The sequence below is a fragment of the Pinus tabuliformis genome, chromosome Q (assembly GCF_031772625.1).
Source record: "Pinus tabuliformis cultivar Carrire ecotype Pingquan chromosome Q, CPIR1, whole genome shotgun sequence".
NCBI classification, from domain to species: Eukaryota; Viridiplantae; Streptophyta; class Pinopsida; order Pinales; family Pinaceae; genus Pinus; species Pinus tabuliformis.
The window spans coordinates 556,264,235-556,280,988 of record NC_142296.1 but is presented as its reverse complement, the minus strand read 5'-3'; positions in this window follow the sequence as shown (position 1 = coordinate 556,280,988).

Here is a 16,754-nt window from a genome sequence, read left to right as displayed (position 1 = left end):
GTAATTGGATGTGCTATGACTATCTTCATTAGAGTGAAATCTTTTCTTATCAGAGAACTTCTTTGTAGAAACAGTATTTCCATTTTCTTTACGATTTTCTCTATAAGGACATTTGGATGCATAATGGCCTACTCTTCCACAAGAAAAACATTTAAAGGGAAGATTACCTTTGAATTTTCCAGTTCCCACTTGCAACCTTCTTACGAAGTTTGCTTCTTCCTCTTCTGATATGTAGCTTGTGTCTTTGGGTGCTTCCTTCTGTTTCCCTTTATATGCAACTTTGAAGGTCGCTTCTCTCTTGTCTGAAGGACCACCTTTTCTCATCTCAAATGTGGTCAATATTCCATGGAGATGATAAAGTGTGAGACTTTTCAGATCCTGCATTTCTCCAATAGTCGAGACTTTGTAATTGAACTTCAGAGTTAGTGATCTAAAAATATTCTCAACAATAGTCGCATATTTTATTTTGCACCAAGATTTCTCATGGAATTAACAATTTCATCTAGTCTAAGGAAAAATGTTGCAATGATTTGATCATCATGCATTTTTCCGTGTCTCATATTGTATTATGAATGTTTGGAGTTTAGCACTTCTTACCTTGGTGTTGTAATGTCCCTTCCTAAATTATTTTGGAAAAATATTAATTTCTACATTTTGGGCCCAATTTTGGAGGTGGCGTGGCCCATTTCATTTCTATTAGAAGACTTAAGAGTTAGAAGTAAGTTATTTTGGGATTTTTTTAAGCTCATGTGGGGCCACCCACACAAGAAAATACACACTCCATAAGCCAATGGTTTGAAATGCATGAGATGGAAAACCGAAGGCTTAGCGAGGGACCATGAAGGAGGGAAAAAGGTTCCACGGAATCTATAAAAAGGAGGTAGCACTCTTCATTTGACATCTTTGGCATATCGAATTTCTTCTTAGTTGCTTGAGCTACTTAGCTGGGTCACTTTCTATTTAGCACTAATTTTCTGAGTGGATAACTTACCCTTTCTGTGGGGGACTTCAAGTGCCACCCTAGAGAGGTTCTTCCATAATCTTCTAGAGGTGTTTTTCAGTACGATTTCCAGCATTTGATTTGAGAGTTTTTATGGTGGTGCGTGTTTCTGGAGGATGTAGTGGGGAAATCAAGTTGAGGTCCTTTGTATTCTTTAGAGGTGCTATTGTGGGGATAAATTACAGGAGAGAAGCTTTGGTGATTTTCTGCTCACTTGGGTGAGTTTTTAGGTTGAAGGTGATAGCTTTCTTCAGTGAGGATTTCATAGTTCCTGGGGCGAGTGTAGATGGCAGAGATTGGGCATGTGTGGGTGGTGGAGACTCAATCATTGGAATTGTTTCTTACCAGGAGAAATAAGGGAAGTGTTGGTGGAGGCGATTTCTAACTTTCTAGAGTCTTTGGGAGTATTTTGTTGGAGTATTGGTAGCGAGTGTGTTTTAGTAGTTCTGGAGGGCATAGGGCTTTTTGGGGGTTGATTTTGGAAGGTCCAAATCTAGCCAAACGATTTCTGGGGTTTTGTGGGTTTATTGAGAGGAGTCATTGAGTAATTTTACATAATTTTTTGGGTGATATTCGGGCCTAAAATCCTAATTATTATAGTAGGGTGAATTGCTAGTTAATTGGAGAAATTGCACCATTTTGTGGGTTCAACTTTGGCTTGGAGATAGGCCAAACCCTTTCTGGGTTTCTCTAGGTTTTTGATGGAGAGATCAATATTAATCTGGAGGAATTGTTTGAGCAATTTTGGAGGCTCAAATAAGGGTTTCTTCCCACCAACAGTTGAAGAATTTCTAGTGTTAATGTAGAACATTGAGGAGAATTATTTACTTTTCATTTGTGTAACACTTTTATCACTTGGGATTGTCTAGCCTACTTTGGCAAGCCAGGTGCACACATTCCATGCATTGTAATCTCCTTTGATAATAAAATGGCTTAGCTTGGTGCAATTCTGGTTCAATTTTGTCGGTGTTTAATTGTTTTCTAAATTTTTCTATGTCGTATGTGTATTTTCCCTTTTTAGCACTATTATTTCCTTTTTGGAACATTACAGTGGTATCAGAGCATGATCTTGGCCCAACTGTGGGTAACCAATAAGATCATGGTATATTTGCTTATGTATGCACAGTAACGGACTACACCGTATACCACTCATGGCTCAAGGGAGATTTAGTATGAAAGAATTATGGGGTAGAATCTGCTGGAACGATGAGAGGTTGGCTCAGTTGAGGAAGATGTCAGACCAAATCCATCCTTTTCCTTATAGTAGAGACACTAGAGCTACACAAGTCATGGGAGTACAACCATCTACACCATATGGGGAAAGCCGATAGAATTAGGGCACTAGATCTCTTGAAAAGGAGCAGGAAGGCCAGGGGAAATTAGAGGGTGATTTAAGGAGATGATTTTTTTGGTGGAGACTTGGTTTTAGACATCAGGGACCTAAGGAGGAGGTTGTGGGTATGCAAGGTCATGAGGATCACATCGATATACCCAGTGTAGCATAGGAGTCACCATTGTTGGAGACCTCTTTGATAGCACCATTTGACACCTTGATGAAGAAACTAGAGCATACACCCATAGAGCCATCTGATGATGTGTTGTTTGTCATTGATAAGGAGAAATTTGTTGTTGAGGTATCCATTGATGAGGTGTCCAGGGCTGTGTCCATATTTTCAAGTGATGGTAGCCCACAACAATTTAGGGAGGAGCCAGGAGACACATTCATTAGTGAGGTGTTGATGGGAACAAAGGCACCCAGATCCATGATAGAGTTCTCAGACGAAAATTACCTACAAAAATATGGAGAGCACCTTGAGGAGCGTGAGCTAGATGAGGATTTTATGCTCAATAAGATAATTGTGGAGGAAGAGCTCGAGACTCCTGTTTTTCCCATGGTAGAGGGGGATGGGAAATCATCTATTAGCCCTGTCATTGATGAGGAGTAGATAGATGTGTAGGCAGCTAACAGAGCTGCAATCGTTCTAGACAGTAAATCTCTTCAGGCTTACGTAGATGGGGCTTGGAGTATTGTTAGGTTACCTCTGCACATTGGAGGGAGATTGCTTGGAGTATTGTTAGGTTACCTCTGCACATTGGAGGGAGATTGGATGGGTTACCTAGACATGTTGTATATGATGAATGGGTCAGTGAGATGAGGCAACATGAGTTGTGTAGGGCGCAAAACTCGCATGATGGACTTGCTATGTACTCGGGGACTCTTGCATTTGATCCCTTTCACGGGTTTGGGTGGCAAGATATATTGAGTTGGTACCTGATAAGGCTAATGAGGTTTTTGGATACATCCATGATCGGGAGCATAGTTTAGTAGGGACCATGGTTTTCGAGAGGGGCTCGAGGGTTGGATCATCATTGGGACACAGGTGGGACTCTCCACCACTCCATGGATTGGGTCGGTCATGGTATTAGCAGGATTAGATGGATCCAATGATTGGACTCATCCCCATTCTAATATTACCACCATAGTTTTGGACAACGCACATCACAGGTCAAGTAGACAGAGGAGCAGGAAGACTCCATGAGTTGTCTTGGCCTGTTGGCCATATGTTGGGAATTGGATGATCAATGTACCTTGGCAAGATTTTGTCGGAGGAGGTGACATTGACAGGCCACTAGACATTGCCTTGTATGGATTTGGGGATTCCTCACACTTGTGTAGGGCATGGAGGACATATAGGAGCATAACAGTAGTGGCATCACAACTAGTGCCTAGAGAGATTCACTTCTTGGGCCCATCAGGGAAGATTTGGAGTGGAGATCCCCTCATTGGAGAGCATGGTGATGCGACCATGGAGGTGATGATACAGGTTGGGTGTAGGCTGACACATATGGAAACAAATTTATTCCATCACATCCAAGGATGGGTAGGAGTATCTAGCATGGAGAAGTGGTCTGTAGATGGACATGGAGGCACATGGGGGTGTGTCATAGTATGTTGGATTGCACTATGGAGTGGGAGTGTCTCACATCACATTGATTACATGTGGAGAGTGACAGGTGTAGTGACATAGGATGGTACAGGATGGTATAGCCATAGCCAAGAGTATCTAGTGATGTACTGGGACAGGTTGCGGCGTACAGTGGCATGTCGAGTAGTGCGACGATAGTGGGTGGTATGCAGTGAAAAATGATGTGGCACCATGGGTGCTTAGAGAATTACTACCCAAGAGACTTATGGTAGGGAAAACTATGTGTACCATTGGATGCAACCCACCTAGGATCAATGAGGACACTGTTGAGCATCTGGGGATGCCATGTTTAGTGGAGATAGGGCTTTGAGGGGGTTATCAATAGATCTAAGATAGAGAGGGGGTTGTCTGTAGGATTAATCTTGAGAGTTCTGACAAACTCTTGATCATAGCCATCCTCCTTTGGTGTTGTTTATAGTTGCATAGTGTTTTTTTGTTGCCCCTTGACATTATCCCTTCAGGTAGCAAGGCTTGGGAGGCTCACCCTAGGCAGTTGGATGAGACACCTCGTGTCATGAGCCAGGAGGAGACTCTCCAGTTGAGACACTTGGTAGGTGCAGGAGTTGACAAATAAAGGCTTAGGGATGACATGGTTGATTGTTGAGGTATCATATGTTCCACCCCTAGGCTCACACTTAGGAAGACGACCGAGAGGGAGTTGCGTGTTCCTTTTTTAGCTAGAAAACTCGAGGCATTGGGGGATCATGAGGTGCATGGGATGGTAGTCCTTGTCGGCAGGAAGATGTTGAGGCTTTTGGAAGTACCCGATCACTTCATCAGGAGTTGGAATAATAAATCTTGTTGTGTGATTTGGTAGACGCATAACAATTAGTTATTTGCGATACAGGTTCTTGATGCTCAGTGTCTGCCTTTTGGATACCTACAAGAGACAAAGCCGAGGTACAGATGGGTCCCAATAGCTAACAATATAACATAACAACATGCATAGTGGATTTAGGGTTTTGGACCTCCAGTATGGTTATCGGATCTAGGGATCCAGTGGATTGGTGGGATACTCCACTCCTTAGTGAGCCTAGTTAGAATAACATGAAAACTGATGCATTCACAAGCAGACACATGGGGAGTCACCAAAGCCCTCACTATAGGCCAAGGTAGATTGTTGCTCAAGATTGGGGCCAACCATGGGGTGATAGGCACTCACACTATTGAGGCGCTTTGGTAGGTTGGGCCTAACCTTGACCAGCACATAGATTGTGGCCAAGTGTTATGAAAGAGGAGGTTATGGTACAAGCGTGATAGACAATTAGTGATGACCAGGGTGTTGCGGGGTCAACAGGATAACTTCTTGCTACACTGGGCATGGGGCCCTAGCATCAAAGTACTTAACGATTCAACTACCCATAGGGTTGAGCTGGTCTCTATAGGAGAGGGTCATCTAGATTTTCCACAGGGTTTTTGTGATTCATTGATGGCATGGAAGACTTCATCAACACGACAGGATGGCCCGCAAGAGGATTTTAGGAGGAGCTCATGTAGGAGAGGCTTCATTCACATGGGGATTGAGTTGTATCCTCAGGAGCCCATGATTAGCGTGCATGGGTGGACTATTCAGTAGGGAAGATTCATGAGGATTTGGACAGAGGTTTACATCGTCAGGATGCTCTACTTATTGGCAGTAGAAATAGGGGTTCTAACACCCCTATCTAGCAGGATAGTGAGTGGAGCAAGGGGTGATTCACGTTGATCAGGTCGGCTTGGGATCTTGGTATCAAGGGACTCCTTCACTATAGGATAGTATAAGAATCAGGGATGATCCAATTGCATATTTGGGACCCTAGTGAAGTTTGCAGAGACAATGGGGATCCACAGTTAGAGAGGGCGCTTATTGAGGCACTTCTTGAGGACAAGAAATTTTTGGTGCATTGGGGGAGCTTTCCAGATGATGATGCTACTTGGGAGGGCGAGCACATACTTGAGCATCCAGCATTGAAGTTTTTTGGGGAAAAGAAACATTTATGAGGGGAGTCCTATAATGTCCCTTCCTAGATTATTTTGGAATAAGATTAATTCTACATTTTGGGGCCAATTTTGGAGGTGAGAGGGCCCATTTCATTTTTATTAGAATACTTAGGAGTTAGAAGTAAGTTACTTTGGGATTTTGTTAATAACATATGGGGCCACACATAGAAGGAAATACACACTCCCTAAGCCAATGGTTTGAAATGCATGAGAGGAAAAATTGAAGACTTAGTGAGGGACCCACGAAGGAGGGAAAAAGGAGGGAAAAAGGCTCCACGAAATCTATAAAAGAGAGGCAGCACTCTTCATTTGACATCTTTGGCATATCAAATTTCTTCTTAGTTGCTCGAGCTGCTTAATTGGGTCACTTGCTATTTAGCACAATTTTCTTTGAGCAGAAAACTCCCCCTTTCTTCGGGGCACTTCGAGTGCCACCCTAGAGAGGTTCTTCCATAATCTTCCGGAGGTGATTTTCAGTGTAATACCCAACATTTTCTTTCAGAGTTTTTTTGGTGGTGTGTATTTATGGAGGATACAATGGGGAAATCAAGTTGATGTCCTTTGCATTCTTCAGAGGTACTATTGCCGGGAGAGATTATGGGAGAGAAGATTTAGTGATTTGTTGCTCACTTGGGTGATTTTTTGGGCCGAAGGTGATAGATTTCTTCAGTGAAGATTTCGCAGTTCCTTGTGCCAGCACAGATGGCAGAGATTGGGCACACGTGGGTGGTGGAAACTCAACCACTAGAGATATTCCTTGCCGGGAGAAATAAGGGAAGTATTGGTGGAGAGAATTCTACCTTTACAGAGTGTTTGGGGAGGATTTTGTTGGAGTATTGATAGTCAGTGTGTTTTAGCAGTTCTGGAGGGCGTAAGGTTTTTTGGGGTTCAATTTTGGAAGGTCAAAATATGGCGAAACCATTTATGGGTTTTTGTGGGTTTATTGAGAGGAGTCACTGATTAATTTTACAAAAAAATTGAGATGATATTTCGGCCTGAAATCCTAATTCTTATAAGAGGGTGAATTGCTAGTTAGCTAGGGAAATTGCACCATTTTGTGGGTTCAAATTTGTCTTGGAGATAGGCCAAACCCTTTATGGGTTTTTCTTGATTTTTGGTGGAGAGCTCAAGATTCATTTGGCGGAATTTTCGAAGCAATTTTGGAGGCTGAAATAGGGGTTTCTTCCAGCCAACAGTTGCAAAATTTCTAGGGTTAGCGCAGAAAATTGAGGAGAAGCCTTTCCTTTTTGTTGGGCAACATTTTTCTCACCTGGGATTGTCTAGCTTGGTTTGGCAAGCCAACTTCACACATTCCATGCGTTATACTCTCCTTTGATAATAAAATGGCTTATTTTGGCGTAGTTTTGGCACAATTTTATGGGTGTTTAATTATTGTATCAATTTTTTCTATGTCGTATGAGAATTTTTCTTGTTTAGCACTATTATTTCCTTTTTGGAACATTACAAGTGTTGCCTTCATAAATTTGGATAATATTATCCCACAATCCCTTTGTTGTGTTCAATTGCATTACTTTCATGAACTCACACTTGGCCAAACTTCCCAAGATGGTATTTACAACCTTTGAATTGATTTCATATGATTTCTTTCCTGCAATATCTATGGCAATGGAGGATGGATATTGATATCCAATTTCAACGATTTCCTATACATTAGCTCCCAACGCCTGTAAGTATGCTCTCATCCTAAATTTCCAAAAGAAAACGTTAGTTCCATTAAATAAAGGTGACCTAATAGAAAATACTCCTTCTTGACTAGTCATCTTAACAAATATCCTTCAAGAAATCAAGCTTCTTGTTGGGAATGGAATCCCCCCACATCATGTTTTTGGGCTCAAAGCCCAAGTTTTGGTCAAATAATGTTGTAAGACTCTGCGAATTACGGGCACGGAGCACGAAATGTATGTTGAGTCATAGGGTTGTCCACCCTAAGTTTTGTAATGTAATGTTGGCCTACCCATGGTCCGCGGACCATGGGATTGTATAAATAGAGTGAGGCTCTAAGTTGTAAATATAATAGAAGAGATACAAGGAAAAGAATGGAGTCTAGAAGATAGTGAGCATAGAGTAAAGGTCTAAGTGCTTTGGGTCATAGTAGTAGGAAGAGGCTCTGCAGCTGAGTGCGCAGAGGCCTAGTAGAGTCCGCAACTAAGTGCGCAGACCCCTGCAGCTGAGTATGCAGGGTAGAGTCGAGTTTGTAACCAAGCAAGAAGAATAATAAAGATAAGTTTGATTCCAAATCTTGTGTATCTGTTCTTGTGCTATTTCCTATTTAATTATATGGTTTTCCTTAACGCACGCAATTATATGAATGCTGAACACTGTTAAATCTAACTAGACACATACTGATAAGCTAAGTGATTGACTAATATTGGGTTAATAGTAAGGAATTGGGTAATAACATAGATTGCACCTCGAGCAAGACTGCGCAAAGGCAACATCATAGGCTGCGAGGTATTGATAGATGCACGTAATGATGTGCGCACAGGGTAAATCTATAGACCACTGAAAATCATCAGACATCTCTAGGGTGCGAAAACCTGGTTTTAGCACCCTCCCATACTACTTCAGGTGATACCTCAGTCTGCACTCTGTAGACTGCTATCGAAAGAGCCAGTAGTAATAGGATTTATTTGGCTAAATCACCTCTGAACCTGGGTCAGACCCCTACAAGCCAACAAATGGTTCTGTTGTCAGGATTGGGATCTGCATAAGGGATGTTTGATGTCGTGTCACTGGAATCCAACAAAGAAAGAAATTGAAGGGTGGTTGGACAAGAAGATTCATGAGTTCACCGCACAGGAAAACAGGTATCTGTGAGTATCTAAGGAACCTACTTATATACAAAAATTCATGAAATTTTCTTTGCACCCTTTCCTTCTGAGCTATATGAGTGGATCGCGAAGCTAGAAAACAGTCAGGGAAGGTGTAGGCTCAACAAACCAATCGTGTGGACTCCAAAATTAATGAGCAGACTAGAAGCGTCAGGAGATAATATCACGTGAGTTGTGGACCATTGGCTCGATCAAATTATAGGAGGAATTATCACTGAGCTTGCGGTAGATATGACCGTTAGCTAAAGTGAGGCAAAATGATGCTTCCTCAAAGGATTGCAAGGTAAGTATATTAAATATTTGAACACTTGGATTAAGATGGTATTGTGTGAAAAGTGGGTTATGCAAATAAATTAATGTTTGGGACTACGTGAAGTGGGAAGATCTGTAGAAGCGAAGGTAGTGAAGAATTAGAAACTAGTTCCTTAATTTCACCCTCGCGGGAAAGCAAGGAAGAGCTCGTGAAAGTTTCTCCGAGAAGCACGGTTAGTCTGATAAGGCAGCGAATTCCATGCTTACCACCTCCACCTACACTGCCACATGTCTCACCCTCTTCACCTCCATCTCCACCCACCCCACCTCCACCACCACCACAGTTCAGTATGGTGAGTGTGATCAAACTACTGGTATTCAGAGGAGTAGGGAATGAAGATCCAGACCAATTCTGGTTCATGGTAAGGGTGGTATGGGAAGCACAAGGAGTCATGGATGACGATATAAATAAGGTTATGTTGGTAAGTGCATTGAAGGATTGCGCATTAACATGGTAAATTAAGAATTCTAATGACCATCCAAACATAGGAATCATAGAAATCTAGGCCACGCTGAACATGGAATTTAGTAGGCCAAAGTCGGAAACATAATCAATTATTGGGTTTAAGAATATTGCAATGCTCTCAGGCGATACCCCCTCAGATATACACCAGAGGCTGAAGAGTATGATTCGCGAAGCCAACATGACTTTGACAGATGGACAACACCACGCATGGTTTGAAGCGTCATTAACACCACATTTAAGGACGGTGTTGTCACAACAAAAGCTTTCCACCCGGGCCAAAGCCTTGGAGATGGAAATGAGATTGCATGAGACACCTATACAAGATGATGGACTGGGAGTCCAATAAATCCATGCAAAACTACAAAATTTGTGTTTGGAAATGCAGAGTTTGAAATAGGACAGGACATTTCGGCTAGAGGCGTGCAAGGAGGTATGGTGCATAAAATGCAAAGGCCAGGGGCATGAAAAGGACCACTATCCAGTATTCGAAAATTACATGACGGGAGGAGGGCTGATGCCATTAAGACCTGAGGCACAAGCAGGACCAAGCACGGTGCCTACACTATGGTGTGCGATCTGTCAGATAGGAGGAAAACACACTATAGATAGTTGCCATCTATTGCAGAAGTATACGCAGACGTCCCGACAATTGCTTTGTAATTTCTACAGGTTGGTAGGCCATGATGAATGCACCTGCAGAAGCTATGAACTAATGATGTATTAGACTCTTACCTACATGGTGCAGATTGAAATGTGAGCCCTCGACCCAAATGCAAGAATGGCGCATGTTGGATTTCAGCGGCACGAATGAGGTTGAGGTGGAATGGGACCAGGAAGGGGTCGCAGACAACTAATTTGTTACAATTACGGAGGGCCAGGACACTATGCTCATGATTGTACAAATCCAACGAGGAAATCATGCTTGTACTGTACTCAGTTTGATCATGAGGTAGAAGACTACCCTACATTGATAGCAAGGTTGCACGAAAAAGGGGTACTCCAGCCTCCTTTGACACATAATTTGCAAATGATGAGGTTTGAGCCGCGCGAAGAAGACCCGAATGTAAACATAGTGCTAAGAAGTGGTATCACAACTGGAGATGATAAAGGTAAGCAGCCAGAAGAAAGTGTGTGGCTTTGCAAGGCTCCTACAAAGGAACCTGAATTTGATTTGGAACGCGCGAAGGAGACATTCATGGAAGCTAAGAAGAGCTTCATAGAGGCCTCAACTTCAGGTAGTAAGGATCAACTAGAACTAGGGATGGATCCTTAAATTATCACTACCTTTTTGGAGACATGCATGAAACTGCTACGTGACAGCATGACTGTAAAAGGACTACAGGAACTTATCACTAGGTGCACGGGGTCAGGAGAACCGCGTGTGGTTCAAAAACTTGGGAAGCATGCATTGCACACAGGAAGGGAAATGAGATTAACTGTGAAAATTGGAGAGTATGAAATGCATCAGGTAATTCTGGATCTTGGATCGGATGTGAATGTATTGCCAAAACAAACATGGGAACGCATGGGCAGACCCACACTACAATGATCTCCTATTTAATTACGAATGGCAAACCAGTAGAAGATCTTACCCACGGGAAGGTTGCAAGGAGTAACAATGGATATTGAAGGTGCGAGCGCCCTGGTGGATTTTGAAGTGATAGATATTGTCGATGAAAACGATCCCTATTCCACGCTAATAGGAATAGATTGGGCAATGGATATGAGTGGAGTCATAAATGTGAAGAAGCGCAAAATGATTTTTGAGAAAAAGTCACTACGTGTAGTAGTACCACTAGATCTAGCCAAAGGAGCACGATACACTGAACCGATGCACGACAATGATAGTGATGACGATCTTGATTGCATCTACAAGATAACCAAGAGAGAACAAGATTAGGTGAACCCGACTGCAGATGGTAGGATTTAGTGGGAGTGCGAGAGCTCCTGCACTTCAGATTCAGAAGAAGAAATAGAGCGATGGCAAAATTGGCTGCACGAAGTAACAACACTTAATTGCAACATGATGGTTAGATCACTGCGCTGCGTGACAACAGAGGTAAGGGATATGCCTATGTATGGTGAGTTGACAGTGGTGGATGAATTCTTGAAAAAAATTGAAAGTGTAGTACCCGAACAACAGCGGTTCGATGCTCTGAAATGGGCACTGCGCACGACACCCGCAAGGTGGTGGGGTACACATTAGAGAAGTTTTGAGCACTATCGCGGATGCAAGAGGATGATGTACATACAATTTAGAAAACCCTAGCTAAGGATGAGAGCTAGTTACTAGGGGTAAAACAACTTGCACGCCCACCTTTCCTGATGGGTACAGACATATGACATGTAGCCCGCACAAGCACACACCACTTCTAGAATAGAGAATCAGAACAAAACACAACATCAGGAAAGGTGAAGCATGCCAAGGATTATCCATGGAGAAGCATTCAACAGGGTGTGCAAAGTGCTGAACAGGGTTCACCAGGTGAGACACACTTACTGGGACTTGCATGTATGAGTGGTTCGATGGGCCTATAGGACCATGTACAAAACCAGGACTGCGAAAAACATTCCAAGGTTGCGGAATGAATTAGGGACCGTAATATCTGAGGGGCATGCAAAGATGAATCCACACATAATAGCACCTGCAGGTGCGACAGTGCATGAAGCCCAGGATGAAGAAATTACACAGCTATGCGAGGTAGAACACATAAGGATTCAAGAAGCCATTTGGAAAGGGAACCTTAGACTTTGCGAACTTGAAAAGGATCGGATACAACTAAGGAAGAAAATCATTTTGATGGACACAGAGGTCAAGAGGTTGGAAAACAAGATCAAGCAAGCATGTCTCGTCGATAAACCAAGGATGGAAAGGCAAGGTGCGGATGATCATACTAATGAATTAGATGACTATCGCTAAGAATTAATTGGTCTGCTACCATGGCCGAGACCGCATATCACCAAACACAGTAACCATGGCAGCGCACTACATACAGTAGCGCGCGACTCCGACTGCCACGAGGACAAATGAGAATTTTCCATGGACTATACTGGAGGGCGAGATGGAGCCTCGCACAAGCGATGTGACCACCTAACTAGATGTAGGAAGAATAGTCTTACCACTCCAGGCAGCTCGAAGAGAGTGTGGGACTATAAATTATTCTACATGGTAGCTACGCGCTCTAACAGGTGCATGCAGGAACAACCTATCACAAGGTTCGCGCCCATGCAGGGGGATGTGCTGCTGCATGGGTAGGCTGGAAAGTGACCATTGGCGTCACTGTTCATGATGGGATGTCTGATTTAAGGCCAAATGGAGCAGGTGGCAGGCATTTAAGACAGGAGTTATGGGCAAGATTTCGGAAAATCTACCATCAAGAAAGCATTGATGGCCTAGAATTGGGGGGAATGGTTGAATTTGAATTCAAAAGGTGCTATAAAACTCCAATGGCTAGCTAACAGACAACACTTGGTCAATTGAGATTTCAGTGGTTGAACAAAGTGCAGAGTGTTGAGATTCGAGCGATAATAGAGCCTTTAATTTTGTGAAAAACCACATATAGTGTAGAAATGATGATGGTCACTAAGGATGGGTTGGGCATTGAAGAAGGAACCGATGACAAGGCCGTGCAGATCCACAATGTTCCTGAAGACACTGGGGTTGTGCTAGAAATCCCTAAATTACCTCAGACACCGAGGCCAAAGAATGATAAGCAGGCAATGGGACCAGTACGCATGTCCCTGAGGAATCCGTGACACAAGTAATCAATGGAAGAAAAAAGGCAAGGTAGTCACCATTGAAACAGATGAAGAGGAAGAGGACTTGTAGGATTTGATTGCCACAGTAGAGGAAAAAGAAGACGTGGAGGAAGACATCCAACCAATGCGCTTTGCAATGAAATTTCCCGAGTATGTCCCTCCGCGGAAAGGGAAAGCCAAAGTACCAAAGGATTTGGATGCAACGAAGAGTGCACTCCAGACCCCACTCCTCCCTGATGAAATTACCTTTGAGGGTCCACTCCTAGGTCGCATGCCCACCCTAAAATTTTAAGACTAGGACTTCGCAGATGGTGAGAAGTTCCCGCACTTAGAGATGGTGAGCCTAATGAGACAGAATATAGAGGGGCCGGTGATAACATTGAAGCCAAAAAAATGGCTGCACGGTGTGGAAAAGGCTGGGTTGCTTCATCTGCTATGGATACCACATTTTCACCGCGCACCCATCATCGTTTTCGTGATCAGGCAGCTGCTTTGCCTGGTTCATGATGGGTACTTATGGCTGGAGGAGCCTATTCCCATCACGGAAAATCTCATCCACCTAATTTCTCAGCTTCCTTGTAAGGGAAAGGACCCCACGATGATAGCAGGGAAAAGCAGCGACTTGGCTCTCGCAGAGGCCATGAAGAAAAAATATAAGCTCGAGAAGAAAAAGAGGGGTTATGCTATCACCAGTATCAAGGATAAAGGGGTGTGTGTAGCCACCCAACCCCTCGGGGGTAAAGTAATGAGGAAATGCCATGACAATGAAGTACCAGTGCTGGCAGTTGCACTGGCTGAACAGTGTGCAGAAGGGATCTAGTTCAACAGGGCCGAGTTCCTCTGTGAAGAATTTTTTCTCAACTGCTAGGAGGACTAGGAATAGGGGAATTTTTGGTCAACTGCTAGATTGCTCTTACCCATCTTGCTGGTAGCAGGGGAACTGCTAGAGGATAGCTAGTTCTCGAGCATCGACTGAGACATAGTAGAGGCCGCGAAGTACGCTTCGCTCTGGGCCACCAAGGATGCGAAACAGATTCATGATAACAAGATTTTCTAGGTGCTCATGGAGGTAAGAATCTGAATGTGGATTAATAGGATGCCGTGCCTATCCCCCACAGTGCACAACAGTCTGCAGAGTTTTACAAACTTCAAGGCTGACATGCACAACATCTACATCCGGGCATGAAAAGATCCGACGTAGTAGTGGACAAAGCTCCCATTCATAGCCACTGACAACATGATCTTTACAGTGTTAGAGACATGGCCTCTCGAGTGACACGCCCTGGATTTGGCGGAGTTGGAGAGGACAACAGTGTAGAAAAGGAAGGATGATGCCAAGTAGTACGTCACCCAACTGGCTGAGAGAAGGCAGAATGAAAAAGTGGTAGCTGAGGTTAGGGCAGTCCGCGAAGCAGCACAAGCAGCTACAGAGCAAAAGAAGGTCATTGAAGTAGCAGCAGTAGCGTAGATAGCAGAGGCCACCATAGTGCAGGCAGAGGAAGGCTAAGCAATGTCTGTAGGGTAGGAGGCAGAGGACATAGAACTTGCAGAAGAGAGCGCGCACCCAGGGACCACCTATACACAGCTCAAGCGGCTACGCATCACAGAGATATTGGGTCCAAGAAAGAAGGTCAAGGCCTCAAAGCTGGCTATCGACCTGATCACCTTAACTGAAGGTGATCTTCATGACATCAGCGAGACGGTTCATGATGTCACTAGTGAAGTGCTCCAAGACTTTATGATGAAGCAATAGACTTTGTTAGGGGCCCTAAGGGCGCAGCTGCAGGTGTTACAGGTGCGGCCCCCATAGGAGGGTACGTTGTCTACCCACATTGCATTAGGCATGTCGGCAGTAGAACAGATGCTACGCTCGAAAATGGCCAATGCGATAACATTGCTAGATGGAGCGCTAGTCTCGGAAAACACGATGGAGCAGGTGACGCTTAATATAATGAAAGGCATTGGCCTTAACATGGTTTCCCTTCCCCCTGACACACTTTATCAATTGTAGGATGGGATAACAGTAGAACTCTGTGCCAGAGAGAGCCACGTAATCTAGGTTCTGAGCGAGCATAAGATTAATATAGAACAACTTAGCTTGCAGCATGATGAGTTAGTGTCACAGAACCGACAGTTGGTACAGAGAATTGATGATGCTTGCCAGTGCATCCCAGAGTTGTCTATTGCAGCAAACCTACCAACATAAGTGCTGTTGTTGGGAAAAGTATCCAATACGGAATGCCCCTATCCCACTCTAAGAGGTGATAGTGCCTTAGCAACAAATAGGTAAACTTATTCAAGTATTCTTCTTTATAGAATGTAAGTGAGGAAGAAGGATCTAACTAACTTGTATCTTTCGCTAGTTTTTTCGATCCAAATCACTCCTCTCTTCAGTAGCTCCCAGCTTCTTGCTCCTTCACCGGCCCAGCTTCACCGAATTCCTGCAAGATCACAAGAGAGAGAAACTACACAAAGATACAAATATACATTCATAAAAAGCTCAAGATCAGATTAAGCTAAACATGTAAGCATAACAAAACATCATTGGTATACAACATGTAGGAGAAAATCAAATAGTTTATTGATAAGATAATAAAGTCTGAGAGGAGATACAACCAAGTGAGTTCTGATCCAGCATCTACCTCCCAGCAAAAGAATCCTTTCCTCTCCTCCAACAAAGCATAAATCACCCAATGTGCTAATGTCAATCTCAAACCAACAACAATTCTCTGCAAAGTACAAAATTCCAGCCCCCTGAACCTCTGGGTGAGAGATTCATATATAGATGTGAGCAGAGAGGATGAGTAAGCTCATGTTTTGACTTGTGGCTTCTCTCTATCAGTTCTTGCTTCCACTTGGAGGTAGAGAACCTCTTACTCATCACTAGTCGAATTCATTGAGGCAAGTGTCATTGGAGAAGATTCTGGAAGCTTCCAGGGTCTTTCCACCTCGTTGAATGAACTTGCCATTTGTCATTTCCCACTCAGCGCACCTTGGTAGTGCTTCTACCTGCGTTGCAGTGCACCTAGCCAGTGTAATCTCTGCATTTCAACACAGACAGCTAGTGGAGCCTCTGAATTGATCCTGAATTGACTGTTTCTGAGTGGTTTTTGGTGGAGAACTTCTGGGAGAAGCTGTAATTGGTTGACCTTGTTCCTTTAGGAGCTGTAACAACATCTTTAGGGACTTTGGATCCCTTGAATTATGGACATTTCATGCTTAAAGCTGTAAGGCACAAAAATGTCTATAACAGTTGCCCCCTAAAGTATGAGGCCGTTTATCGGGTGAAATGCTTTATTAGGAGGATCTGAAGTTCTTCCAATGCTGGGAGGAGACCTGTAATAAGATACAATACAATACATTATTTTTCATACTGCTTTCATGATCTAGCTGAGGCG